Genomic DNA, 27,627 nt, shown 5'->3' with positions numbered 1-27,627 from the left:
TCTTTGGATGATAATCACCAACATGAAAGGTGGTTCCAAACGTAAAGGTGAAGAATTTGGCCCATTTAAATGGGGGCTTATATTTAAGTACAAGGTTTTATTTTCAAGACTCAGGCTGATACCAGAACTGTATTAGGATATGCAATTTTGCCATTTATTGCCAATTCTGAAGTGATGCTTATAAAAGTAAACAGCAATATAAACATTATGCCTTAAAAAATATCTAAATACTTCTATGTCAGGGATCAGAAAGACAAAAAACATGATTCCAAAATGGTTTTTATTAATGTTATCAAAAGCATGTTAAAAGGAATCCTTTTTACACACAATTTAAATCTATTAATCTTCAAATCATTTATACTCTGGAGTCCCTAATAAACTATAAATAGCTGCCTGAACAACTGGAAATAAAGCAACCATTCTGGATAAAGATGATAACAACATTACAAGTATAACCTTTGTTCTGGAAGTTCCTTTTCACTTGCTGAAAGAAAACCAGATTTTACTGTTTGATAATATTGATAAAAGAGGATTTGGCCTCATTGGAATTAAACTAATTTCTGGAAAATGGCACAAAATTTATCATGGGAGGGCTTCCCTGGTGGCGCAGTGGTTGAGAGTCCGCCTGCCGATGCAGGGGACACGGGTTCGAGCCCCGGTCCGGGAAGATCCCACATGCCATGGAGCGGCTGGGCCTGTGAGCCATGGCCACTGAGCCTGCGCATCCGGAGCCTGTGCTCTGCAATGGGAGAGGCCACAACAGCGAGAGGCTCACGTACCGCAAAAAAAAAAAAAAAAAATTAACATGGGAGCAAAAAGAGAAAATTTTCATCATTTAAAAAATACGTCTAATATATTATTGAAAACTGAGTGCTCCTTCCACTTAACCATAAATGCTGTATTCTCAAATCTGGTCTTTTCTATATGTTTATTTTCTTTAATACTTTTGGGCCCTAGAGTCTAACAGAACTGGGATTATATCCTGTCACTACCACTTTCTGTATTACCTTTAGTAACAACCTTAACTTCTCTGTGCCTCAGATTCCTCATCCGTAGAATGAGAGTAACAATCTACCTATAGGTTTGTTATAAAAATTAAATGAGTAATGTAAAATGCTTCCTATAGTACCTGACACAAAGTACTATAAATATGAATTAATTTTTTCAATAACCAAATTTAGAATATAGATTTTCCTGTTTTAGAGTCAATGACTTAAACTCAACCCTACAGACTTAAGATTCTGTAAAACTGGATCAGGCTAGTAAATCTCCATTAAAAGCAAAACGAAATTCACCAATCCCAGATAACTTAGAAGTAACACATCACTAAAAATGTATCAGGAACCTGGATAACCAATAACATTCTATTTACTTAGCAATCAATCCTGAACTGGCATGTGACATATTATATAATATGGTCAATTGATATTTATCTCTTGCATTGTTATTAAACACTTCTCACTTTTCTGTCTTTTCTTTCAACCTACTTAGATTGCAAGTGATCTGAAGGAAAAAGCACTTAATATATCTTTCTTCTTCCTATATCCTATATTTTGCCTTAAGCCCAAGACACGTAACAGATATTTATTTTCCAGCCTCTTTCCTGATGTCTTAGCCTCTCCTTATTCTCATCATTTTAGTGAGGTCAATATTTTATTTTGCTGTTAGTAAAATCTAGGATTTACTTAGTATAATCACTTAAGGTAATATCGATATATATATTTAGCAAACTGACTTTGAAGCAGATGAGCTTCAAAGATTCCCCTTGTATTTTTAATAAAACGTTCATCATCCCGGTTAAAAAAAAAAAAAGATTCCCCTTGGGGTCAGTTTGCAACCACATATATTTATAAAAGCAATTATTTACATAAGTTCAGAGGATCATGTTACAATATTATTTGACTACAGTGTAATAAATTCTTTTGAAGACTAAAAATGGTAAGTTTAGTACAAATAGCTACAAGTGTAGTACTTCTAGCTAGTCGACTGCTTACTGATAGAATAAGAATATGGGTAAACAGAACAATGTAGCTGCTTCAACATTCAGATTTGAGAGAGTCCTGAGAAAACTCCTAATGAAATTGAAATAGGTGTGTTGAGTTTTTTTTGTCTTTGTTCTGTTTTATTATTTTAGTCTATGTATGTGATTGAAACAAGTTACATATACATTTTGGACTGGGTCTAAATAAAAAACTTTTTGAGGTGGAGAAGAAAATGTGTAAGGGATTCTATAAGACCTGAACAAATTAATGCTCTGAATATAAATTAAGAATTTGAAAGTATAATTTTTTTTTTTTGAGAAAGAGCACACTTTATTGGGAAGAGAGCACTGCACGTGACCAACATATGAAGAGAGCCGGATGGGCGTCCTACACATCATGCTCAAAAGGTACTCAGGATGCTGTGCTAAAGAAGATCAGCTGGAACATGGACTCCTGGGAAACTTCCCCAACCTCACACCTCTGAGGGATCGACACACTTCCAACCTTTTCCTGGAAGGCAACTGTGGTCCAATAGAGATAGAGTCCCTCAGGGGTGCCTTTTTTTTTTTTTTTTTATTCTACGTTCTCTCAAGGCCATCAGACCAGCTTCTGTACAGATTGCCTTGATGTTGGCATCAGAGAGGTCATCTTTAGCCATGATCAAGTCGTCCAGGGTTAGTGTCATCCTGCTCGTGTGGATGTGAAAGATGCGCTTCTTCGTCTTTTCATCCGGCAAGGGGAACTCGATCTTCCTGTCAATGTGGCCTGGTCTGATAAGTGCTGGGTCCAAAGTATCTATTTGGTTTGTGGCCCTGATAACTTTCATGTCTCCCCTTGAATCAAACCCATCCAACTGGTTCAACAGCTCCAACACTGTTTGCTGAATTTCTCTCTCACCACCAGAATTTAAGTCATACCTTTCTGACCCAATAGCATCAATTTCATCAATAAACACGATGGATGGTGCGTGTTCTTCAGCAACTCAAAGCAGTTCCTGAACAAGTTTGGGCCCATCACCTAGATACTTCTAAATAAGTTCAGAGCAAACCACCCTCAAGAAAGTGGCCGAGTTTTGGTTTGCTACTGCTTTGGCTAAGAAGGTTTACCTGTGCCGGGTGGACCATACAGAATGACCCCCTTAGGGGGCTTTATACCCATCTCTTCATAATATTTAGGATGAGTGAGTGGAAGTTCCAGATTCCTTAATTTCCTGGATTTGGTTGTCCAATGCTCCAATATCAGCATAGGTCTCCTGGAGGGCCTTTTCCACCTTCATCACTGTGATCAAGGGATCTGTGTCATCCATCAGCACCCCTATCACAGCATGCACCTGTGGCTGAGCAGGACCAAGCAGGACTGAGCAGCCCGGTTCCAGCAGATCCTTGTCTACAAATGAAAGAATGCTGACGTAGTGTTCTGAGCCCACAGACGTAGACACGATGGCATGATTGTCATCAATGATCTCTTCCAAGGTTCCTACCGACACTGGGGTGCCCCTCAGATCACCCATCTTTGATCTTTCCTCCTCTTGCTTTTCTTCTAAAGGCCTCATTTGTTCCTGATTTCTAATGAATTCTTCCTCCATGAGAAGATAGTCTTCAATTCTCTCTAACTTCAATAATATTAACCAGCACTGAGTGTGAGATGTCACCAGGGGCAGTATGCTGGCAGCATCTGGTCCCTTTGTTTTCTTCTTCTTTTGCCCCACTCTAGCTGGCATAGGAGATTCATAGTTCTTTTTCTTATCCTTGTCATCCTTCTTTCCACCTCCAGGACCATGACCACCACTCTGATTTTGACGCATCTTGCTTCGGCCACTTGAGCCGCTGCTGCCACAAGTCGAAAGTATAATTTTTAATGCTGTTATTAGATCTTAATCTCTTTTATTCAGGGGACCATACAGCTTTTAAAATATGAGAGGGAGGACCATCAAAATGGTGGAGGAGTAAGACGTGGAGATCAACTTCCTCCCCACAAATACATCAAAAATACATCTACATGTGGAACAACCCCTACAGAACACCTACTGAACACTGGCAGAAGACCTCAGACTTCCCAAAAGTCAAGAAACTCCCCATGTACCTGGCTGTGTGGCTAACAGGGTCTTGGTGCTCTGGCCGGGTGTCAGGCCTGAGACTCTGAGTGGAAGAGCCAAGTTCAGGGCACTGGACCACCAGAGACCTCCTGGCCCCATATAATATCAATCAGCGAGAGCTCTCCCAGAGATCTCTGTCTCAACGCTAAGACCCAGCTCCATTCAACGACCAGCAAGCTCCAGTGCTGGACACCCCATGCCAAACAAATAGCACGACAGGAACACAACCCCACCCATTAGCAGAGAGGCTGCCTAAAATCATACTAAGTTCACAGACACCCCAAAACATACCACTAGATGTAGTCCTGCTCACGAGAAAGACAAGATCCAGCCTCATCCAACAGAACACAGGCACCAGTCCCCTCCATCCGGAAGCCTACGCAACCCACTGAACCAACCTTACCCAATGGGGGGCAGACACCAAAAACAACGGGAACTATGAACCTGCAGCATGTGAAAAGGAGACCCCCAAAAGTAAGTTAATCAAAATGAGAAGACAGAGAAATATGCAGCAGATGAAGGAGCAAGGTAAAAACCCACCAGACCAAACAAATGAAGAGGAAACAGGCAGTCTACCTGAAAAAGAATTCAGAGTAATGATAGTAAAGATGATCCAAAATCTTGGAAATAGAATGGAGAAAATATAAGAAACGTTTAACAAGAACCTAGAAGAACTAAAGAGCAAACAAACAATGATGCAAAACACAATAAATGAAATTTAAAATTCTCTAGGAGGAATCAATAGCAGAATAACTGAGGCAGAAGAACAGATAAGTGACCTGGAAGACAAAATAGTGGAAAAAACTACCACAGAGCAGAATAAAAATAAAATAATGATAAGAATTAAGGGGCTTCCCTGGTGGCGCAGTGGTTGAGAGTCCGCCTGCCGATGCAGGGGAAACGGGTTCGTGCCCCGGTCTGGGAAGATCCCACATGCCGCGGAGCGGCTGGGCCCGTGAGCCATGGCCGCTGGGCCTGTGCGTCCGGAGCCTGTGCTCCGCAACGGGAGAGGCCACAACAGTGAGAGGCCCACATACCACAAAAAAAAAAAAAAAAAAAAAAAAAAAAAAAAAAAAAAGAATTAAGGACAGTCTCAGAGACCTCTGGGACAACATTAAACGCACGAACATTCGAATTATAGGGGTCCCAGAAGAAGAAGAGAAAAAGAAAGGGACTGAGAAAATACTGGGAGAGATTATAGTTGAAAACTTCCCTAACATGGGAAAGGAAAAAGTCAAGTCCAGGAAGCGCAGAGAGTCCCATACAGGATAAATCCAAGGAGAAACATGCCAAGACACATACTATCAAAAAATAAATACAAAGTAAAAATATTAAAAGCAGCAAGGGAAAGGCAACAAATAACATACAAGGGAATCCCCATAAGGTTAACAGCTGATCTTTCAGCAGAAACTCTGCAAGCCAAAAGGAAGTGGCAGGACATATTTAAAGGGATGAAGGAGAAAAGCCTACAACCAAGATTACTCTACCCAGCAAGGATCTCAATCAGATTCAATAGAGAAACTAAAACCTTTACAGACAAGCAAAAGCTGTGAGAATTCAGGACCACCAAACCAGCTTTACAACAAATGCTAAAGGAACTTCTCTAGGCAGGAAACATAAGAGAAGTAAAAGACCTACAATAACAAATCCAAAACAAGAAAATGGTAATAGGAACATACATAGCGATAACTACCTTAAATGAAAATGGATTAAATGCTCCAACCAGAAGACAAAGACTGGCTGAATGGATACAAAAACAAGACCCATATATATGCCACCTACAAGAGATCAACTTCAGACCTAGGGATACAGACAGACTGAAAGTGAGGGGATGGAAAACATATTCCATACAATGGAAATCAAAAGAAAGCTGGAGTAGCAATTCTCACATCAGACAAAATAGACTTTAAAATAAAGACTATTACAAGAGACAAAGAAGGACACTACATAATGATCAAGGGATCAATCCAAGAAGAAAATATAACAATTGGAAATATTTATGCACCCAACATAGGAGTACCTCAATACATAAGGCAAATGTAACAGCCATAAATGGGGAAATCGACAGTAACACAATCATAGTAGGGGACTTTCGCACCCCACTTTCACCAATGGACAAGATCATCCAAAATGAAAATAAATAAGGAAACACAAACTTTAGATGATACATTAAACAAGATGGACTTAATTGATATTTAGAGGACATTCCATCCAAAACCAACAGAATACACTTTCTTCTCAAGTGCCCATGGAACATTCTCCAGGATAGATCATATCTTGGGCCACAAATCAAGCACTGGTAAATTTAAGAAAATTGAAATCGTATCAAGTATCTTTTCCGACTACTATGTTATGAGACTAGATATCAATTACAGGAAAAAATCTGTAAAAAATACAAACGCATGGAGGCTAAACAATACGCTACTAAATTACCAAGAGATCACTGAAGAAATCAAAGAGGAAATCAAAAAATACCTAGAGACAAATGACAATAAAACACGACTACCCAAAACCTATGGGATACAGCAAAAGCAGGTCTAAGACCGAAGTTTATAGCAATACAATCCTACCTCAAGAAACAAGAAACACCTCAAATCAACAACCTAACCTTACACCTAAAGCAATTAGAGAAAGAGGAACAAAAAAACCCCAAAGTTAGCAGAAGGAAAGAAATCATAAAGATCAGATCAGAAATAAATGAAAAAGAAATGAAGGAAACAACAGCAAAGATCAATAAAACTAAAAGCTGTTTCTTTGAGGAGATAAACAAAATAGATAAACCATTAGCCAGACTCATCAAGAAAAAAAGGGAGAAGACTCAAATCAACAGAAGTAGAAATGAAAAAGGAGAAGTAACTGACACTGAAGAAATACAAGGATCATGAGAGATTACTACAAGCAGGTATATGCCAATAAAATGGACAACCTGGAAGAAATGGAAAAATTCTTAGAAAAGCACAACCTTCCAAGACTGAACCAGGAAGAAATAGAAAATATAAACAGACCAATCACAAGCACTGAAATTGAACTGTGATTAAAAATCTTCCAACAAACAAAAGCCCAGGACCAGATATGGCTTCACAGGCAAATTCTATCAAAGATTTAGAGAAGAGCTAACACCTATCCTCCTCAAACTCTTCCAAAATATAGCAGAGGGAGGAACACTCCCAAACTCATTCTATGAGGCCACCATCACCCTGCTACCAAAACCAGACAAAGATGTCACAAAGAAAGAAAACTACAGGCCAATATCACTGATGAACATAGATGCAAAAATCCTCAACAAAATACTAGCAAACACAATCCAACAGCACATTAAAAGGATCATACACCATGATCAAGTGGGTTTTATCCCAGGAATGCAAGGATTCTTCAATGTACACAAATCAATCAATGTGATACACCATATTAAAAAACTGAAGGAAAGAAACCATATGATCATCTCAATAGATGCAGAAAAAGCTTTTGACAAAATTCAACCTGCATTTATGATAAAAACTCTCCAGAAAGTAGGCACAGAGGGAACTTAACTCAACATAATAAAGGCCATATATGACAAACCCACAGCCAACATCATTCTCAATGGTGAAAAACGGAAACCATTTCCACTAAGGTCAGGAACAAGACAAGGTCACCCACTCTCACCACTACTATTCAACATAGTTTTGGAAGTTTTAGCCTCAGCAATCAGAGATTAAAAAGAAATATACGGAATCCAAATTGAAAATGAAGTAAAACTGTCACTGTTTGCAGATGACGTGACACTATACATAGAGAATCCTGAAGATGCTACTAGAAAACTACTAGAGCTAATCAATGAATTTGGTAAAGTATCAGGATACAAGATCAATGCACAAATATCTCTTGTATTCCTATACACTAATGATGAAAAATCTGAAAGAGAAATTAAGGAAACACTCCCATTTACCATTGCAACAAAAAGAATAAAATACTTAGGAATATACCTACCTAGGTTTGTAGGAGACAAAAGACCTACATGCAGAAAACTGTAAGACACTGATGAAAGAAATTAAAGATGATAAACAGATGGAGAGATATACCATGTTCTTGCATTGGAAGAATTAACATTGTGAAAATGACTATACTACCCAAAGCAATCTACAGATTCAGTGCAATCCCTATCAAACCACCAATGGCACTTTTCACAGAACTAGAACACAAAGGTTCACAATTTGTATGGAAACAATAAAGACCCCGAATAGCCAAAGCCATCTTGAGAAAGAAAAACAGAGCTGGAGGAATCTGGCTCCTTGACTTCAGACTATACTACAAAGCTACAGTAATCAAGGCAGTATGGTACTGGCACAAAAACAGAAATATAGATCAATGGAACAGGATAAAAGCCAGAGATAAACCCATGCACATATGGTCACCTTTTCTTTTTCTTTTTTTGGTCACCTTATCTTTGATAAAGGAGGCAAGAATATACAATGGAGAAAAGACAGCCTCTTCAATAAGTGGTGGTGGGGAAACTGGACAGCTACATGTAAAAGAATGAAATTAGAACACTCCCTAACACCACACACAAAAATAAACTCAAAATGAATTAAAGACCTAAATGTAAGACCAGACACTATAAATCTCTTAGAGGAAAACAAAGGCAAAATACTCTGTGACATAAATCACAGCAAGATCCTTTTTGACCCACCTCCTAGAGAAATGGAAATAAAAACAAAAATAAACAAATGGGACCTAGTGAAACTTAACTTCTTTTGCACAGCAAAGGAAACCATAAACAAGATGAAAAGACAACCCTCAGAATGGGAGAAAACATTTGCAAACATAGCAACTGACAAAGGATTAATCTCCAAAATTTACAAGCAGCTCTTGCAGCTCAATATCAAAAAAAACAAACAATCCAATCCAATCCACAAATGGGCAGAAGACCGAAACAGACATTTCTCCAAAGAAGATATACAGATTGCCAACAAATACATGAAAGGATGCTCAACATCACTAATCATTAGAGAAATGCAAGTCAAAACTACAATGAGGTATCACTTCACACTAGTCAGAATGACCACCATCCAAAAATCTACAAACAATAAATGCTGGAGAGGGTGTGGAGAAAAAGGAACCCTCTTGCACTGTTGGTGGGAATGTAAATTGATACAGCCACTGTGGAGAACAGTATGGAGGTTCCTTAAAAAACTAAAAACAGAACTACCATACGACCCAGCAATCCCAATACTGGGCATATACCCTGAGAAAACCATAATTCAAAAAGAGTCATGTACCACAATGTTCACTGCAGCTCTATTTACAATAGCCAGGACATGGAAGCAACCTAAGTGTCCATCGAAAGATGAATGGATGAAGAAGATGTGGTTAACGATAGTGAGAGGCCCGTGCACCGTGATGAAGAGTGGCCCCCACTTGCCACAACTAGAGAAAGCCCTCGCACAGAAACGAAGACCCAACACAGCCAAAAAAAAAATAAAAAATATACATTAAAAAAAAAAAAAAAAAGAAGATGTGGTTAATATATACAATGGAATATTACTCAGCCATAAAGAGAAATGAAACTGAGTTATTTGTAATGAGGTGGATGGGCCTAGAGTCTGTCATACATAGTGAAGTAAGTCAGAAAGAGAAAAACAAATACCACATGCTAACGCATATATATGGAATCTAAAAAAAAAGAAAAAGGTTCTGAAGAACCTAGGGGCAGGACAGGAATAAAGACGCAGACGTAGACAATGGACTTGAGGACACAGAGAGGGGGAAGGGTAAGCTGAGACGAAGTGAGAGAGTGGCACTGACATATATACACGACCAAATGTAAAACAGATAGCTACTGGGAAGCAGCCGCATAGCACAGGGAGATCAGCTAGGTGCTTTGTGACCACCTAGAGGGGTGGGATAGGGAGGGTGGGAGGGAGATACAAGAGGGAGGGGACATGGGGACATATGTATACATATAGCTGATTCACTTTGTTATACAGCAGCAACTAACACAACAATGTAAAGCAATTATACTCCAGTAAAGATGTTAAAAAATGAGAGTCAACACCTACTTAATACCATACACAAAAAGAAGGATGGATCACAGACCTAAAAATATATATGAATGGCCAATAAGTACATGAAAAAGTTATCACTCATTAGTGATCAGGGAGATCACATGAAAAAGTGATCACTCATTAGTGATCAGGGAGATGTAAATTAAAATAATAAGATAGTACTATATAGCCATTAAAAATGCTAAAATTTAAGACTGACAACATCAAATGTTATAAAGGATATGTGGAGTAACTTAGAATGCTCACATTGCTGGTGGAAGTATAAACAGTAGAACTATTTTGGAAATTAATCTGGAAGTTTCTCATAAAGTTAGAAAATGCCTACCTGCTATTCCACTTCTAAGTATTCGTCTAAAAGAAATGAAAACATATATCCACAAAGACTTTTACACAATATCCGGAGTAGCTTTATTCATAATGGCCCCATACTGGAAACAATCAAATATCAATCACTAGAAGAACAGATAAGTAAAATGTGATGCATTCATGAAACGGAATACTATTCAGCAATAAAAAGGGACAAATTACTGATACATACAATGACACTGATGAACCTGAAAATCATTATATCGGACAATAAAGTGCCAAACATAAAAGAATATATTCTCTGTGACTCTGTTCTAATGGGCAAAACTAATCTATGGTGAAGAAAATCAGAACAGTGGTTACATCTGGATATAAGGGGGGACAAATGACCAGGGAGGGGCATAAGATAACTTTTTGGTGTGATGAGAATGTTTATGTCTTGATAGGAGTGTAGGTCAAATGGAGTGGCATTTGTCAAAACTTATTGAACTGAACACTTAAGATCTGTGCATTTCACTATATCTAAAATATATCTCTAGTTTAAAAACATATATATAGTGAGAGTTAAAGGAAAATTGAGTTATATGTAACATATTCTTTATATATTGTGTTTCAGAAACATGGGAAGTTCAAACCAAAGTAATTTTAATAGTAATAACAACAGGAGAAGCAACAAGGGAGGAGCTCACACTGGCGTGCTCATTACCCACTGAGCAGTGTGCTCAGTGCTTTACATAGCTCATCTCATCCTAGCAGCATTCCTCTGCAGGTAGACAGCACTGTATCTCCATTTTACAGAAGAAACTGAACATTAACATGTGACTTTCCCAAGGTCACAAAGCCAGTTAAGAAGTGGAGAAAACAGTAAATGGTATATAGTAAGTACTGAATATGTTAACTGAATGAGTAATACACATAAACAGATATTCCCCAGGACTTCATAGCAATGAATTTCAATTTAGTAGGTCTCGATCACTAGCTTAAAAATGAAATAGAACAGGATTGAAAACATTGTAGAGCACTGAATGCTGTGAGTACTATTTCAAGAAACTTTTCTTCTTGCATAAGAATATAGGTGTGTGTATATTTGTGTGTGTATGTGCACATGTTGGTGTGTCCCTTGGGTCACAATGCAAAGTCTAGTTTTTACTATGTGGCCCTGCCAAAAACGTTTGAAAAACAGTAGAATAGAATGAAGAACCTAAGAAGTATGACCCTGAATCTATAATTTTAAACAGTTTAAGCTATAATAAACATGTGAATTCTAATAGAAGTAATAAGGAATCAGGATTAGTATTTTAAACTAATGAATTTTAAACTAATATAGAAGAAGTCTACAGACCAGGAGAAGTTTGGCCTAACATCAAATATACAAAATGTAAAAAAAAAAAGTCTGTGTTACCAGGGTTAGACAATCAAAAATAGCACTGGAGAAGCCTGAGAAGATTTTCTGGATGTATGGTTGATTCACAGGGGCACATGCTTTGAATGCTTATATTGAATACTTAATGTTTGCTGGGTACTATACATGCTAAGTGATGTGGGTAATATTAGGGGGATATAGATTTGACTAAACTGCTGCTCTCAAGGAGCTTAAAATTTGCCACACAAGTTTAAGGCCTAAGAGCAGGAAAAAAACAAGCTGCTTCTGAGTATTTAAATGTATTCTAAACAATACCATTAATGTTTAGAGGAACACCAAGTACAATTTGTTTGATCAGAACTTTCTAAGACTCAGCCCTTACACTCATAAGGAATAGGAAGGAAAAGGCCAACCCTGGAAGTGGGTGGGTTCTGGCAGATAAATGGGACTATTAGCAATTTAATGAATCACAGGAAACACCATGAGGTTGAGGGGGCACAACCCAAAAACTGTCTCTGAAGTGTTACAGAAGGAGACCCAGACCGCAGACTGTAACTGTGTGATACTTTAAGTGACTATGAACTTGAAAATCATCTTTATTAGAGATGTGCTCTGGCTCTTTTACTCACTATGTATTAACAGACAGTGTAGAAACTAACTTCAGTGTTAAAATAGTAAAAAAGAGCTTACTAAATAAGATGAGAAAGGGTGTCTTCTTCCTCTAGTTAGGGGATTCTGAGGAGGGAGGATTTGAAGCTGTATAATTGTGGGATATAGGTCTTAACTCTAAAAATTTGTTTGAAGCAAGATTCTTAAATTACACACACAGACTGATACTACAAGGAAAAATGGCAAGAAACAAGCTGCTTAAATGTAAGGCCTTGGGAAAAGGGTTCTTACTCGGCTGAGAAGTAAAAGTGTTCACAATTAAAAGTGTACCAAGTGAACAGGAATAAGAAGCTTGTGGGGGAGAGGAGGGTCAAGGGGAGTGTAGAGACAGGGGAGAATGAAAAAAGGGGACCAGTATGGTTTGAGAACCACAACGCAGTGAGAACAAGACATCAGGGCAGGCAAACGGAAGCAAGGACAATGCTAATTATACATCCTAACAAGCTCCATGTCACAAGTCAGAGGATGGGAAGATGGCAATTTCTATTGTCACTGCAGCCTTATGTAGAGGGAGGTAGCTAGCTATTCAGTTTCAACCAGCAGTCATACAGGTGGCTTGGGACTCCAGTCAGGGAAGGATCCCTTTTCTTTAGAGAACAGAATGGGGAGAGGAGTAAAAAAGCCAAGACTGAAAAGTAACAGTGGGCTGTAAGTACACCGTAGGGTGTTTAATGATAATTTAAAATGTGAACTGGTAATGTTCATCACTACAGTAAAGCACTGAATACATGGTGAAACTGAGCATGTGAAGGTTGATCACTGCTACTATTAATTCCAAGTTATTCCAACCCAAGAATGCCCTCATCTTCACGATACAAGTCCACTGAAGGGGATCAGAACATGCCTGGATCAGAACAGGAGATCTTTGTTTGGAGATATATGAGCCCTTCCTTTTTATTTTAAAAAGGGGTGATACCATTAGGAAACTTTAAATGTCACCAAACACAAGAACGGGATAACCTAGACCCTTTCCCCATTTTAATCCCATAAGGAACAGGAAAACTGGCTCTATTTTAAACCTCTTAAGACTTTGTTTTAGCGCTCTTTTCCTTTAATGATTTCTAGGTCTGCTGTGTAGATGACAGTCATTCGTCCCACTGACGAAAGATACTGTGAGGAAGGGAAGGACAAGAGACTGAAAGGAAGATTTTAAAGAGAAAAGAACTCAGAGCTATCAATTTGGAAAGCAGAGAAATGGGGGATAATGAAGATTTTGTGAAAGCCAAAAACAAAAACAAAAACACTGGAGAAACGGGGGATAAAGAAATATATTCTGAAAGAAAGAGAAAGGACGTGTAATGTAGACAGATGCCCACAGGGGTCCTTAGCTGAAAAGTGTGGGGAACAATATTTTTTGTAAATATATCTAGATAGATGAAGAAAGATAAGCAACACTGTACTCTTAAAAAGTACTAACTATTTTCTCTGATGCTCTCAAAACTCTCCTTACTAACCTCTTAGGGAATGCAGATTTCAATTTGATAGGAAAGGACACTGAGGTAAAATGTCAGTTGATTTTTTTTGTTTTTTAGTTGAATACAGATACATAGTGAAAAAAGGTGCATATCCTAATTATTTGTTATCCATTACTAAAAATATGGAAACAAACACAAAGCAATAATTTCCTGTCTGAAGAACAAATTGTTCTTTCTTAGTACAGGGGTGAGATATAAATAATGTCACTGAGTGGGAATTATCAGCAACAGTAAAATTATGAAACTTATCAACCAAAAAAAATGCACAATGTGAGAGCTGAGTTAAGTTTTATTTGGGGCAAACTGAAGACTATAGCCTGGGAGACAGCCTCTCAGATAGCTCTGAAGAAATGCTCTGAAGAGGTAAGTGGGAAGGTCATATATATATTTTGGTGAAGGGGAATACGTGCAATCAAGCACACATTTTGGCAGAAGGTTGCTGCTAGTCACAGAGGAGCAGATGTCTCCGCTACTGATTTCAGTGCTTTTCTAGATATGAGAAAATGCAAGAAATTGGGCTTGTAAAATTTTCTCCTGAAAATATCTACCTGAAGGCCTGTTCTGACAGTTTCTTCCAGGGCACAGAGTGCCTCATTCCTGAGCTCTGCCCTGAACTCCTTTCAGGGTGTGTTGAAGGTCAGCAACTGCAGTGGCTAGTGACTCTATTCTTGTAGAACCAGATGGCAAGTGACAAGTTTTAGTTGGCAAAATATATTACTATAGGTAAGCCTCTCTTCTCAAAAATATGAATTAATAAATGGCAACCTATTTTTTTGGCCTTTGTTCTTGCATTTATTTCTTTAAAACATCTTTATTGGAGTATAATTGCTTTACAATGTTGTGTTAGTTTCTGCTGTATAACAAACTGAATCAGCTATATGTATACACATATCCCCATATTCCCTCGCTCTTGCGTCTCCCTCTCACCCTCCCTATCCCACCCCTCTAGGTAGTCACAAAGCACTGAGCTGATCTCCCTGTGCTATGCAGCTGCTTCCCGTTAGCTATCTATTTTACATTTGGTAGTGTATATATGTCAACACTACTCTCTCACTTCGTCCTAGCTTGCCCTTCCCCCTCCCCGTGTCCTCAAATCCGTTCTCTACGTCTGTGTCTTTATTCCTGTTCTGCCCCTAGGTTCTTCAGAACCTTTCTTTTTCCTTTAGATTCCACATATATGTGTTAGCATACGGTACTTGTTTTTCTCTTTCCGACTTACTTCACTCTGTATGACAGACTCTAGGTCCATCCACCTCACTACAAATAACTCAATTTCATTTCTTGTTATGGCTGAGTAATATTCCATTGTATATATGTGCCACATTTTCTTTATCCATTCATCTTTCGATGGACACTTAGGCTGCTTCCATGTGCTGGCTATTGTAAACAGTGCTGCAATGAACATTGTGGTACATGACTCTTTTTGAATTATGGTTTTCTCACGGTATAATGGCAACCTATTTTTTGAGGCTTGAATACATTCAAGTTAAACTTAAAGGGACTTAACTTACTCTCTCGGATGACAAATATTTCTGAAGAACTTACTAGGTTCTAGATATCTGGTATGCAATGCAGCAAGATAAACAAAGTACCTGCCCCTCATGAAGCTTATATTTACTGAAAAAAGAAATATGAAATATAAAGAAATGAGAGATGAAAATATATAATCTGTGAAGCGTATCAGCACAATAGACAAATTATTACTAATCTAGTACAAAGAAAAAGATAAATCACGTTAAGTATGATTCAACTGTACAAAAATTTATTAGGTATGCTTATATGAGAAGTTCTATACATGAAGTTTCAAATCAGTAAGAAGAGACTTATGAATTAAATAGTAACACTATCTCTTACTCATTTCTACCAATGAATTCAGTCTTTTGTTGAACAGACAACACGTTAGGTAGTGAATTAAATTAAAAAAATTTTTTGGAACTTATGCATATCTTAGCACTCACTGGGTGAAGATGATTTTTGAGGCAGAAAATACTTTTTGTTGTTGTTGTTTTTCTTTTAATAAATTTATTTATTTCTGGCTGTGTTGGGTCTTTGTTGATGCGTGTGGGCTTTCTCTAGTTGCATCAAGCAGGGGCTACTCTTCATTGCGGTGCACGGGCTTCTCATTGCGGTGGCTTCTCTTGTTGTGGAGCATGGGCTCTAGGCACGTGGGCTTCCGTAGTTGTGGCGCGTAGGCTCAGCAGTTTTGGCTCGCAAGCTCTAGAGCGTAGGCTCAGTAGTTGTGGCACACGGACTTAGTTGCTCCGCAGCACGTGGGATCTTCCTGGACCAGGGCTCGAACCCCAGTCCCCTGCATGGGCAGGCAGATTCTTAACCACTACGCCACCAGGGAAGTCCCTTGTTGTTGTTAAATGATGAAATATTATGAACTACATACATGAAACTGAAGACAAGAAAAGTACTTTGAAGGGCTGTAGGTCTCTTGCTATGATATTAAAATTTCCTAAAATTTTAATCATGTGGCTTCTCATACATATGTTGTCAGCTTTACTTAATTTGAGTCCATGACCTGTGAAAGAATCTACTCTGGACGAATAACTTTTAGGTATCCTGCACAAAGGCAGAATTTGAAAATTAGGCAGAAATTTAGTCTGCTTTTTTGGGGAGAAAATCAGGGATACAGAGGTAGCAAGCTCATGCTTTCCCTAGGCATGCTATACTTGTCTCTACTCCCTTAACTATATATTCGAATTAACACAGACTTCTGTGAGAAGTATAAACTATCTAGAAGATCGGTAAAAAGTAAATGTTGTTCTTAACTCCTTGCCATCCCATTGCTTGCACTATATTTCTTACAAATATAATTTTTATTTTAATTTCATCATTAGTGAATGACTATTTTCTCATAAAATTTTAATTCCATAGATAAAGCTGAAGTCCTTCCTAAACATAACCCAATCTCTCTTTCTTTTCCAAAGGTTCTTAGTATGATGGGCATCCTTCCAGACCTTTTCCAAGCACAGATGTGTGTGTAGGGGTGTGTATGTGTGTGTGTAATTACAGAGATATTATTTTCTATAAAACTGTTTTGCAACTTGTTTTCACTTATTGTGTCTTAGAGAACTTTCTAAGTCAGTAAGTACATAACTTTTTTTCCTCTTCAAAAAAAAAAGCAATTACATAATATTCCATAATAAGGATGTACCAGTTACACACCTATACTTTACTGATGGATATTTTAGGCTGTTTATAGTTTTCAAATACTGTATTAAACAATACTGCAATGAGCATCCTTGTGCAGATACAAGAATAGTTTGGTGGAATAGATTTACTGCTGCGCTTTTCTAAGGAAATAATTTCCTATATAATAAAATTCTCAGCTTGATTCTATAAATGCTCCTCTTCCATAAAGATTTTCAGTGAACACACAAGATGGTTTCCTCCTATTTTTTCAAGTTACTCTGACAACTAGCTGAACTGAAATACTTAACGATGGACCACAGGATTTAACTTTAGAAGCAACCTCTTTGTCTTTGTTTCTTTTCTCTTTATGGGGGCAACTAGAAATAACCTCTGATTAATCCCAAATCACAAGGCTAACACATGCAAGGAAGACACAATAAGAGGAAGTCAAAATAACAGGAATAAGCTGTTTCCCTTTTTTATTTGTTTTAGTTTCAGGCTGAAAATGCAATGAAATTCCCCACTGCTATACTCTTTTCTGAAGCTTTCCCCAACTGCTAGAGAACTGTATATTCTCTAAATAGGTAGCATTTTACAATCTGAATTCCCCCTTTCTTTCCTCAAAGACATAAGAAAAACAGCCCATAGGAAGATGCCAGTTAAATGATAAATGTGCTTATTTTTCTGGCACCTTTACTCTTAAACCTCCTAAATGCCACAATTTGTAATGTAAATGATGACATGTGATAAAAAGCTATGTCTTATTTTTTCATTTACTATTATCTTAGAGAATAGCAAATAGCTGATCAGACAATTACTGAGTTCATTGTTGTATGAGGCCCAATGTTTTTTTGAATGCAACAAAGATACTTAATTACTTAAGAATGTAGTCTTCTTTTTTACAGATACCCAATTTATAAACATCCCATACATATGACCAGCCTTTCCTGCTTCTTTTGGCTCTTTTGTGCCAGAGTACCCTACCACCAAACCTGGTACTTTCCTTTCACTAATTTCATTCCCTTCCCAGGGCAGACCATTTTGGGAGCTCCTACCATTCTCAAGGGAACCAAGTCAAGGGGAAGGAAGGAAGAGGCTTTGTGAGATGTATTTCTGGCTTCACCAGTTACAACTTAATACTGTTTCTTTTTTCTTTTACTGTGCACACTGTTCTGTGCCTTATTTTTTAACTTACTATACGTTGGAGAATGTTATAATAAGATCTAGCTCTCATAAAGATCTTCTCTTTAAGGGTTGCATAGTATTCTACTGTACAATATACCATAATTTACTGACCAGAACCCTAATACGTAAGTTGTTTTCAGCATTTTGCTGCTATGACAATGCTGCAATAAATATCCTTACACTTACACTTTATTGTATAGGTCTAAGTATATCTACAGCAAAAATTTCTAGATGTGGATCATGAAAATAGGTTACTCGGGGTCACAGTCAGCATTTAAAGAAAAATAAAGTACAAAAGAAAATAGTGTAGTATAGCATGGTATAGTGTAAATATTATACAGAGTATAATAAAACATACACTGTACATTTTAGTGAAATTTTTGTTTTAGTTAATATATGTATGTGGGTGTGTTTGTGTGTCCTGGATTGTGGCAAAATGATGAAATGTATTTAATAAAAGGTTTGGAGGATGTGGGGAAGGCGCCCCTGCTAACCTAACAGTCGAGTCACGGAACTGCCTGGGTCTGCCTCTCCGTTCAACCAGCCATTTGGTCCTCTCCATGACCTCCTCCAGCTGGATTTAAGCTTGGACAAACCACTCTCCCTGCCCCACTGTTGGTCCAACACTAGAAAGAATAATTACCGTGTGGCTGACAGAGTCTTCGTGCTCCGGCCAGGTGTCAGGCCTGTGCCTCTGAGGTGGGAGAGCTGAGTTCAGGACACTGGTCCACCAGAGACCTCCTGGCTCCATGTAATATCAAATGGCGAAAGCTCTCCCAGAGATCTCCATCTCAACGCTAAGACCCATCTCCACTCAACAACAGGCAAGCTCCACTGCTGGACACCCTATGCCAAACAACTAGCAAGACAGGAACACAACCCCACCCATTAGCAGAGAGGCTGCCTACAATCATAATAAGGTCACAGACACCCCAAAACACACAACTGGACACAGTCCTGCACACCAGAAAGACAAGATCCAGCCTCATCCACCAGAACACAGGCACTAGTCCCCTCCACCAGGAAGCCTACACAGCCCACTGAACCAACCTTACCCACTGGGGGCAGACACCAAAAACAATGGGAACTACGAACCTGCAGCCTGCGAAAAGGAGACCCCAAACACAGTAAGTTAAGCAAAATGAGAACACAGAGAAACACAGAGCAGTTGAAGGAGCAAGGTAAAAACCCACCAGACCAAAAAAATGAAGAGGAAAGAGGCAGTCTACCTGAAAAAGAATTGAGAGTAATGATAGTAAAGATGATCCAAAATCCAGGAAATAGAGTGGAGAAAATACATGAAACATTTAACAAGGACCTAGAAGAACTAAAGAGCAAACCATCAATGATGAACAACACAATAAATGAAATTAAAAATTCTCTAGAAGGAATCAATAGCAGAATAACTGAGGCAGAAGAACGAATAAGTGACCTGGAAGATAAAATAATGGAAATAACTACTGCAGAGCAGAATAAAGAAAAAAGAATGATAAGAATTGAGGACAGTTTCAGAGACCTCTGGAACAACATTAAATGCACCAGCATTCAAATTATAGGGGTCCTAGAAGAAGAAGAGAAAAAGAAAGGGACTGAGAAAATATTTGAAGAGATTATAGTTGAAAACTTCCCTAATATGGGAAAGGAAATAGTCAATCAAGTCCAGGAAGCTCAGAGAGTCCCATACAGGATAAATCCAAGGAGAAACACGCCAAAACATATATTAATCAAACTACCAAAAATTAAATACAAAGAAAGAGCATTAAAAGCAGCAAGGGAAAAGCAACAAATAACACACAAGGGAATCCCCATAAGGTTAACAGCTGATCTTTCAGCAGAAACTCTGCAAGCCAGAAGGGAGCAGCAGGACATATTTAAAGGGATGAAAGGGAAAAACCTATAACCAAGACTACTCTACCCACAAGGATCTCATTCAGATTCGACAGAGAAATTAAAACCTTTACAGACAAGCAAAGGCTAAGAGAATTCAGCACCACCAAACCAGCTTTACAACAAATGCTAAAGGAACTTCGCTAGGCAGGAAACACAAAAGAAAGAAAAGACCTACAATAACAAGCCCAAAACAGTTAAGAAAATGGGAATAGGAATATACATATCGATAATTACCTTAAATGTAGATGGATTAAATGCTCCCACCAAAAGACACAGACTGGCTGAATGGATACAAAAACAAGACCCATATATATGCTGTCTATAAGAGACCCACTTGAGACCTAGGGACACATACAGACTGAAAGTGAGGGGACGGAAAAAGATATTCCATGCAATGGAAATCAAAAGAAAGCTGGAGTAGCAATTCTCCTATCAGACAAAATAGACTTTAAAATAAAAACTATTACAAGAGACAAAGAAGGAAACTACATAATGATCAAGGGATCAATCCAAGGAAAAGATATAACAATTGTAAATATTTATACACCCAACATAGGAGCACCTGACTACATAAGGCAAATGCTAACAGCCATAAAAGGGGAAATAGACAGTAACACAATCATAGAAGGGGACTTTAACACCCCACTTTCACCAATGGACATCATCCAAAATGAAAATATATAAGGAAACACAAGCTTTAAATGATACATTAATCAAGATGGACTTAACTGATTAAATTTAGAGGACATTCCATCCAAAACCAACAGAATACACTTTCTTCTCAAGTGCTCATGGAACATTCTACAGAATAGATCATATCTTGGGCCACAAATCAAGCCTTGGTAAATTTAAGGAAATTGAAATCGTATCAAGTATTTTTCCGACCACAACGCTATGAGACTAGATATCAATTACAGGAAAAAAAACTGTAAAAAATACAAACACATGGAGGCTAAACAATGCACTACTTAATAACCAAGAGATCACTGACGAAATCAAAGAGGAAATCAAAAAGTACCTAGAAACAAATGACAATGAAAACACAAGTACCCAAAACCTATGGAATACAGCAAAAGCAGGTCTAAGACAGAAGTTTATAGCAATACAGTCCTACCTCAAGAAACAAGAAACACCTCAAATCAACAACCTAACCTTACAGCTAAAGCAATTAGAGAAAGGAGAACAAAAAAACCCCAAAGTTAGCAGAAGGAAAGAAATCATAAAGATCAGATCAGAAATAAATGAAAAAGAAATGAAGGAAATGACAGCAATGATCAATTAAACTAAAAGCTGGTTCTTTGAGAAGATAAACAACATTGATAAACCATTAGCCAGACTCATCAAGAGAAAAAGGGAGAAGACTCAAATCAACAGAAGTAGAAATGAAAAAGAAGTAACAACTGATGCTGCAGAAATACAAGGATCATGGGAGATTACTACAAGCAGGTATATGCCAATAAAATGGACAACCTGGAAGAAATGGAAAAATTCTAAGAAAAGCATAACCTTCCAAAACTGAACCAGGAAGAAATAGAAAATACCAACAGACCAATCAAAAGCACTGAAATTGAGACTGTGATTAAAAATCTTCCAACAAACAAAAGCCCAGGACCAGATGGCTTCACAGGCGAATTCTATCAAAGATTTAGAGAAGAGCTAACACCTATCCTCCTCAAACTCTTCCAAAATATAGCAGAGGGAGGAACACTCCCAAACTCATTCTACAAGGCCACTGTCACCCTGATACCAAAACCAGACAAAGATGTCACAGAGAAAGAAAACTACAGGCCAATATCACTGATGAACATAGATGCAAAAATCCTCAACAAAATACTAGCAAACAGAATCCAACAGCACATTAAAAGGATCATACTCCATGATCAAGTGGGGTTTATTCCAGGAATGCAAGGATTCTTCAATATACGCAAATCAATCAACGTGATACACCATATTAACAAACTGAAGGAGAAAAACCATATGATCATCTCAATAGATGCAGAGAAAGCTTTTGACAAAATTCAACACCCGTTTATGATAAAAACCCTGCAGAAAGGCATAGAGGGAACTTTCTTCAACATAATAAAGGCCATATATGACAAACCCACAGCCAACATTGTTCTCAATGGTGGAAAACTGAAACCATTTCCTCTAAATTCAGGAATAAGACAAGGGTGTAAACTCTCACCACTGATATTCAACGTAGTTTTGGAAGTTTTAGCCACAGCAATCAAAGAAAAAGAAATAAAAGGGATCCAAATCGGAACAGAAGTAAAGCTGTCACTGTTTGCAGATGACATGATACTATACAAAGAGAATCCTAAAGATGCTAACAGAAGAGTACTAGAGCTAATCAATACAAAATTAATGCACAGAAATCTCTTGCATTCCTATACACTAATGATGAAAAATCTGAAAGAGAAATTAAGGAAACACTCCCATTTATCACTGCAACAAAAAGAATAAAATACCTAGGAATAAACCTACCTAAGGAGACAAAAGACCTACATGCAGAAAACTATAAGACACTGATGAAAGAAATTAAAGATGATACAAACAGATGGAGACATGTACCATGTTCTTGGATTGGAAGAATCAACATTGTGAAAATGACTATACTACCCAAAGCAATCTACAGATTCAATGCAATCCCTAGGCATTTTTCACAGAACTAGAACAAAAAATTTCACAATTTGTATGGAAACACAAAAGATCCCAAATAGCCACAGCAATCTTCAGAAAGAAAAACAGAGCTGGAGGAATCTGACTCCCTGACTTCAGACTATACTACAAAGCTACAGTAATCAAGACAGTATGGTACTGGCACAAAAACAGAAATACAGATCAATGGAACAGGATAGAAAGCCCAGAGATAAACCCATGTACATATGGTCACCTTATCTTTGATAAAGGAGGCAAGAATATACAATGGAGAAAAGACAGCCTCTTCAATAAGTGGTGCTCAGAAAACTGGACAGCTACATGTAAAAGAATGAAATTAGAACACTCCCTAACACCACACACAAAATTAAACTCAAAAGGGATTAAAGACCTAAGTGTAAGGCCAGACACTATAAAACTCTTAGAGGAACACATAGACAGAACACTCTATGACATAAATCACAGCAAGATCCTTTTTGACCCACCTCCTAGAGAAATGGAAATAAAGACAAAAATAAACACATGGGACCTAATGAAACTTAAAAGCTTTTGCACAGCAAAGGAAACCATAAACAAGACGAAAAGACAGCCCTCAGAATGGGAGAAATTATTTGCAAATGAAGCAACTGATAAAGGATTAATCTCCAAAATTAACAAGCAGCTCATGCAGGTCAATATCAAAAAAAAACACCAACAAACAACCCAATCCAAAAATGGGCAGAAGACCTAAATAGACATTTCTCCAAAGAAGATACACAGATTGCCAACAAACACATGAAAGGATGCTCAACATCACTAATCAGTAGAGAAATGCAAATCAAAACTACAATGAGGTATCACCTCACACCAGTCAGAATGGCCATCACCCAAAAATCTACAAACAATAAATGCTGGAGAGGGTGTGGAGGAAAGGGATTTCTCTTGCACTGTTGGTGGGAATGTAAACTGATACAACCACTATGGAGAACAGTATGGAGGTACCTTAGAAAACTAAAAATAGAACTACCATACGACCCAGCCATCCCACTACTGGGCATATACCCTGAGAAAACCATAATTCAAAAAGAGTCATGGGGGCTTCCCTGGTGGAGCAGTGGTTGAGAGTCCACCTGCCGATGCAAGGGACACAGGTTCGTGTCCCGGTCCGGGAAGATCCCACGTGCCGTGGAGCGGCTGGGCCCGTGAGCCATGGCTGCTGAGCCTATGCGTCCGGAGCCTGTGCTCCGCAATGGGAGAGGCCACAACAGTGAGAGGCCCACGTACAGCAAAAAAAAAAAAAAAAAAAAAAAAAAAAGTCATGTACCACAATGTTCACTGCAGCTCTATTTACAATAGCCAGGACATGGAGGCAACCTAAGTGTTCATTGAAAGATGAATGGATAGAGAAGATGTGGCACATATATACAATGAAACATTACTCAGCCATAAAAAGAAATGAAATTGAGTTATCTGTAGTGCGGTGGATGGACCTAGAGACTGTCATACAGAGTGAAGTAAGTCAGAAAGAGAAAAACAAATACCATATGCTACAACATATATATGGAACCTTAAAAAAAAAAGTTTCTGAAGAACCTAGGGGCAGGACAGGAATAAAGATGCAGACATAGACAATGGACTTGAGGACACGGGGAGGAGGAAGGGTAAGCTGGGACGAAGTGAGAGATTGCCATGGACTTATATATACTACCAAGTGTAAAACAGACAGCTACTGGGAAGCAGCCACATAGCACAGGGAGATCAGCTCGGTGCTTTGTGGCCATGCACAGGGGTGGGATAGGGAGGGAGACGCAAGAGAGAGGAGATATGGGGGTATATGTATAGCTGATTCACTTTGTTATAAAGCAGAAACTAACATACCATTGTAAAGCAATTATACTCCAATAAAGATGTTAAAAAAATGTTTGAAAGACTCCAATAAAGATGTTAAAAAAAAAAGTTTGAAAGACAGCTCTTTAGACTCTGGTATGATATCTTTATCGCAGCCTTCTTTTTTCTCCCCCTAAACTTTGTGATCTCTTTATTGGATAACTTGGTAACTTAGGTTTTTCAGACAGAGAAAATTCAGTCATTTAGACTGGGTTGGAAAAGAATAATATTAACAATATCAGGAACAACAAAAAAGGAAGAATTCAACTGTGGTTCTATATAGCTCTAATATCTTTTCCTAACAAAGTAAATAATATATGGTTAAGTTACCTTCTTAGAGTGAGTTTTACTAAACAGATATTGAGCAAGAAGTTGTACAGGATTTCTGCTATTTAAAAACAAATGTTTCTGATTTTAAATTATTTATATATAATACAGAAGTTTTAATGAAAAAAATTAAAATGTAATATGATTCCACGCCCAGGGACAACCACACTCAAACTACAAATGTCAATCTATTCGCTTGAGTCATTTACACACACACACACACACACACACAAATGTTATATAATTATATATACGATAATAAATGTTATTCTTTATAATTGAGATTAAAGGATATATATATATATTATTTTTAAAAAACTTTTTCTGACAATGATTGATTACTGAAGTATAGTTGATTTACAGTGCTATACAGTAGGTCCTTGTTTTTTTTCTATTTTATATATAATAGTGTGTATATGTTAATCCCAAATTCTCAATTTTTTCCTCCCTTCTTCTTTCCCCATTGCTAACCATAAATTTGTTTCCTATGTCTGCAAGTCTACTTCTGTTTTGTAAATAAGTTCATCTGTATCATTTTTTAGATTCCACATATAAGTGATATCATATATTTGGCTTTCTCTGTCTGACTTACTTCACTTAGTATGACAATCTCTAGGTCCATCCAGGTTGTTGCAAATGGCATTATTTTGTTCTTTTTCATGGCTGAGTATATATCTAGTGGAGATATATATATATATACACATACATATATCTCACATCTTCTTTATCCATTCATCTGCTGATGGACATTTGGGTTGTTTCCATGTCTTGGCTATTGTGAATAGTGCTGCTGTGAACACAGGGGTGCATGTATCCTGTTTTTTTGGCTTCGTTGGGTCTTTGTTGCTGCGCACAGGCTTTCTCTAGTTGCGGTGAGTGGGGTTACTTTTCGTTGCAGTGTGTAGGCTTCACATTGCAGTGGCTTCTCTTGTTGTGGTGCAAGGGCTCTAGGCGCATGGACTTCAGTAGCTGTGGCACGTGGGCTCAGTAGCATGGGCTCAGTAGTTGTAGCTCGTGGGCTCTAGAGCGCAGGCTCAGTAGTCGTGGCGCACGGGCTTAGCTGCTCCACAGCGTGTGGGATCTTCCCGGACCAGGGATCGAACCCATGTCCCCTGCATTGGCAGGCAGATTCTTAACCACTGCGCCACAACGAAAATTCCTCATGTACCATTTTGAATTATAATTTTGTCTGGATATATGCCCAGAACTGGGATTACTGGATCATATGGTAATTCAATTTTTAGATTTTTTGAGAAACCTCTATACGGTTCTCTACAGTGGCTGCACCAATTTACATTCCCACCAACAGTGTAGGAGGGTTCCCTTTTATCCACACCTTTTCTGGCATTTATAATTTGTAGACTTCTTCACGATGGCCATTCTGACCAGTGTGGGGTGGTACTTCATTGTAGTTTTGATTTGCATTTCTCTAATAATTAGGGATGTTGAGCATCTTTTCACATGGCTATTGGTCATCTGCATGTCTTCTTTGGAGAAATGTCTATTTAGGTCTTCTGCCGAATTTTGATTGGGTTGTTTGTTTTTTTCATATTGAGCTGTATAAGCTGTTTGTATATTTTGGAGATAAAGCCCTTGTTGGTTGCATTGTTTGCAAATATTTTCTCCCATTCCATAGACTGCCTTTTCATTTTGTTTATGGTTTCCTTTGTTGTGCAAAAGGTTTTAAGTTAAACTAGGTCACACTTGTTTATTTTTGCTGTTTCTGTTACTCTAGGAGACCTATCCAAAAAAATATTGCTGCAATTTATGTCAAAGAGTGTTCTGCCTATGTTTTCCTCTAATAGTCTTAGAGTATCGGTCTTACATTTAGGTCTTTAATCCATTCTGAGTTTATTTTTGTGTACGGTGATAGAGGATGTTCTAATGTCATTCTTTTACATGTAGCTGTCCAGTTTTTCCAGCACCACTTATTGAAGAGACTGTCTTTTCTCCACTGTATATTCTTGCCTCCTTTGTTGTAGAGTAACTGACCATAAGTGCATGGGTTTATTTCTGGGCTTTCTATCCCATTCCACTGATCTATGTGTCTGTTTTTATGCCAGTACCACACTGTTTTTTTTTGTTTTTTTTGCGGTATGCAGGCCTCTCACTGTTGTGGCCTCTCCCATTGTGGAGCACAGGCTCTGGACGCACAGGCTCAGTGGCCATGGCTCACGGACCTAGCCACTCCGCGGCATGTGGGATCTTCCTGGACCGGGGCACGAACCCGTGTCCCTTGCATCAGCAGGCAGACTCTCAACCACTGCGCCACCAGGGAAGCCCGACCACACTGTTTTGACTGCTGTAGCTTTATCATATAGTCTGAAGTCAGGGAGTGTGATTCCTCCAGCCCTGTTCTTCTTTCTCAAGATTGTTTTGGCTCTTTGGGGTCTTTTGTGTTTCCATAAAAATTAAAAAAATTTTTGTTTCAGTTCTGTGAAAAATGCCATTGGTAATTTGATAGTGATTGTATTGAATCTGTAGATTGCCTTGGGTAGTGTGGTCATCTTAACAAGGCAGATTCTTCCAATCCAAGAACACAATATATCTTTCCATCTGTTTGTGTGGTCTTCAATTTCTTTTATCAGTGTCTTATAGTTTTCAGAATACAGGTCTTCTGCCTCTT

The 27,627-nt window shown here is 38.1% G+C and overlaps 1 protein-coding gene and 1 pseudogene across 3 annotated transcripts in view; both read right to left on the bottom strand.

Moving 5' to 3' along the window:
* CTTNBP2NL (CTTNBP2 N-terminal like) overlaps positions 1 to 27,627 on the bottom strand; it is a gene marked incomplete at its 3' end in the record, with an annotated part of 66,380 nt that overhangs the window by 11,296 nt on the left and 27,457 nt on the right. The window lies entirely within an intron of this gene.
* Positions 2,101 to 3,786, bottom strand: LOC307049223 (26S proteasome regulatory subunit 4-like; annotated as a pseudogene). Its single transcript has one exon. The product of its transcript is annotated as a 26S proteasome regulatory subunit 4-like (transcript).

This window comes from Hyperoodon ampullatus (genome assembly GCF_949752795.1).
Source record: "Hyperoodon ampullatus genome assembly, chromosome: 2".
NCBI lineage: Eukaryota > Metazoa > Chordata > Mammalia > Artiodactyla > Ziphiidae > Hyperoodon > Hyperoodon ampullatus.
This window is presented reverse-complemented; position numbering and strand designations above follow the sequence as displayed.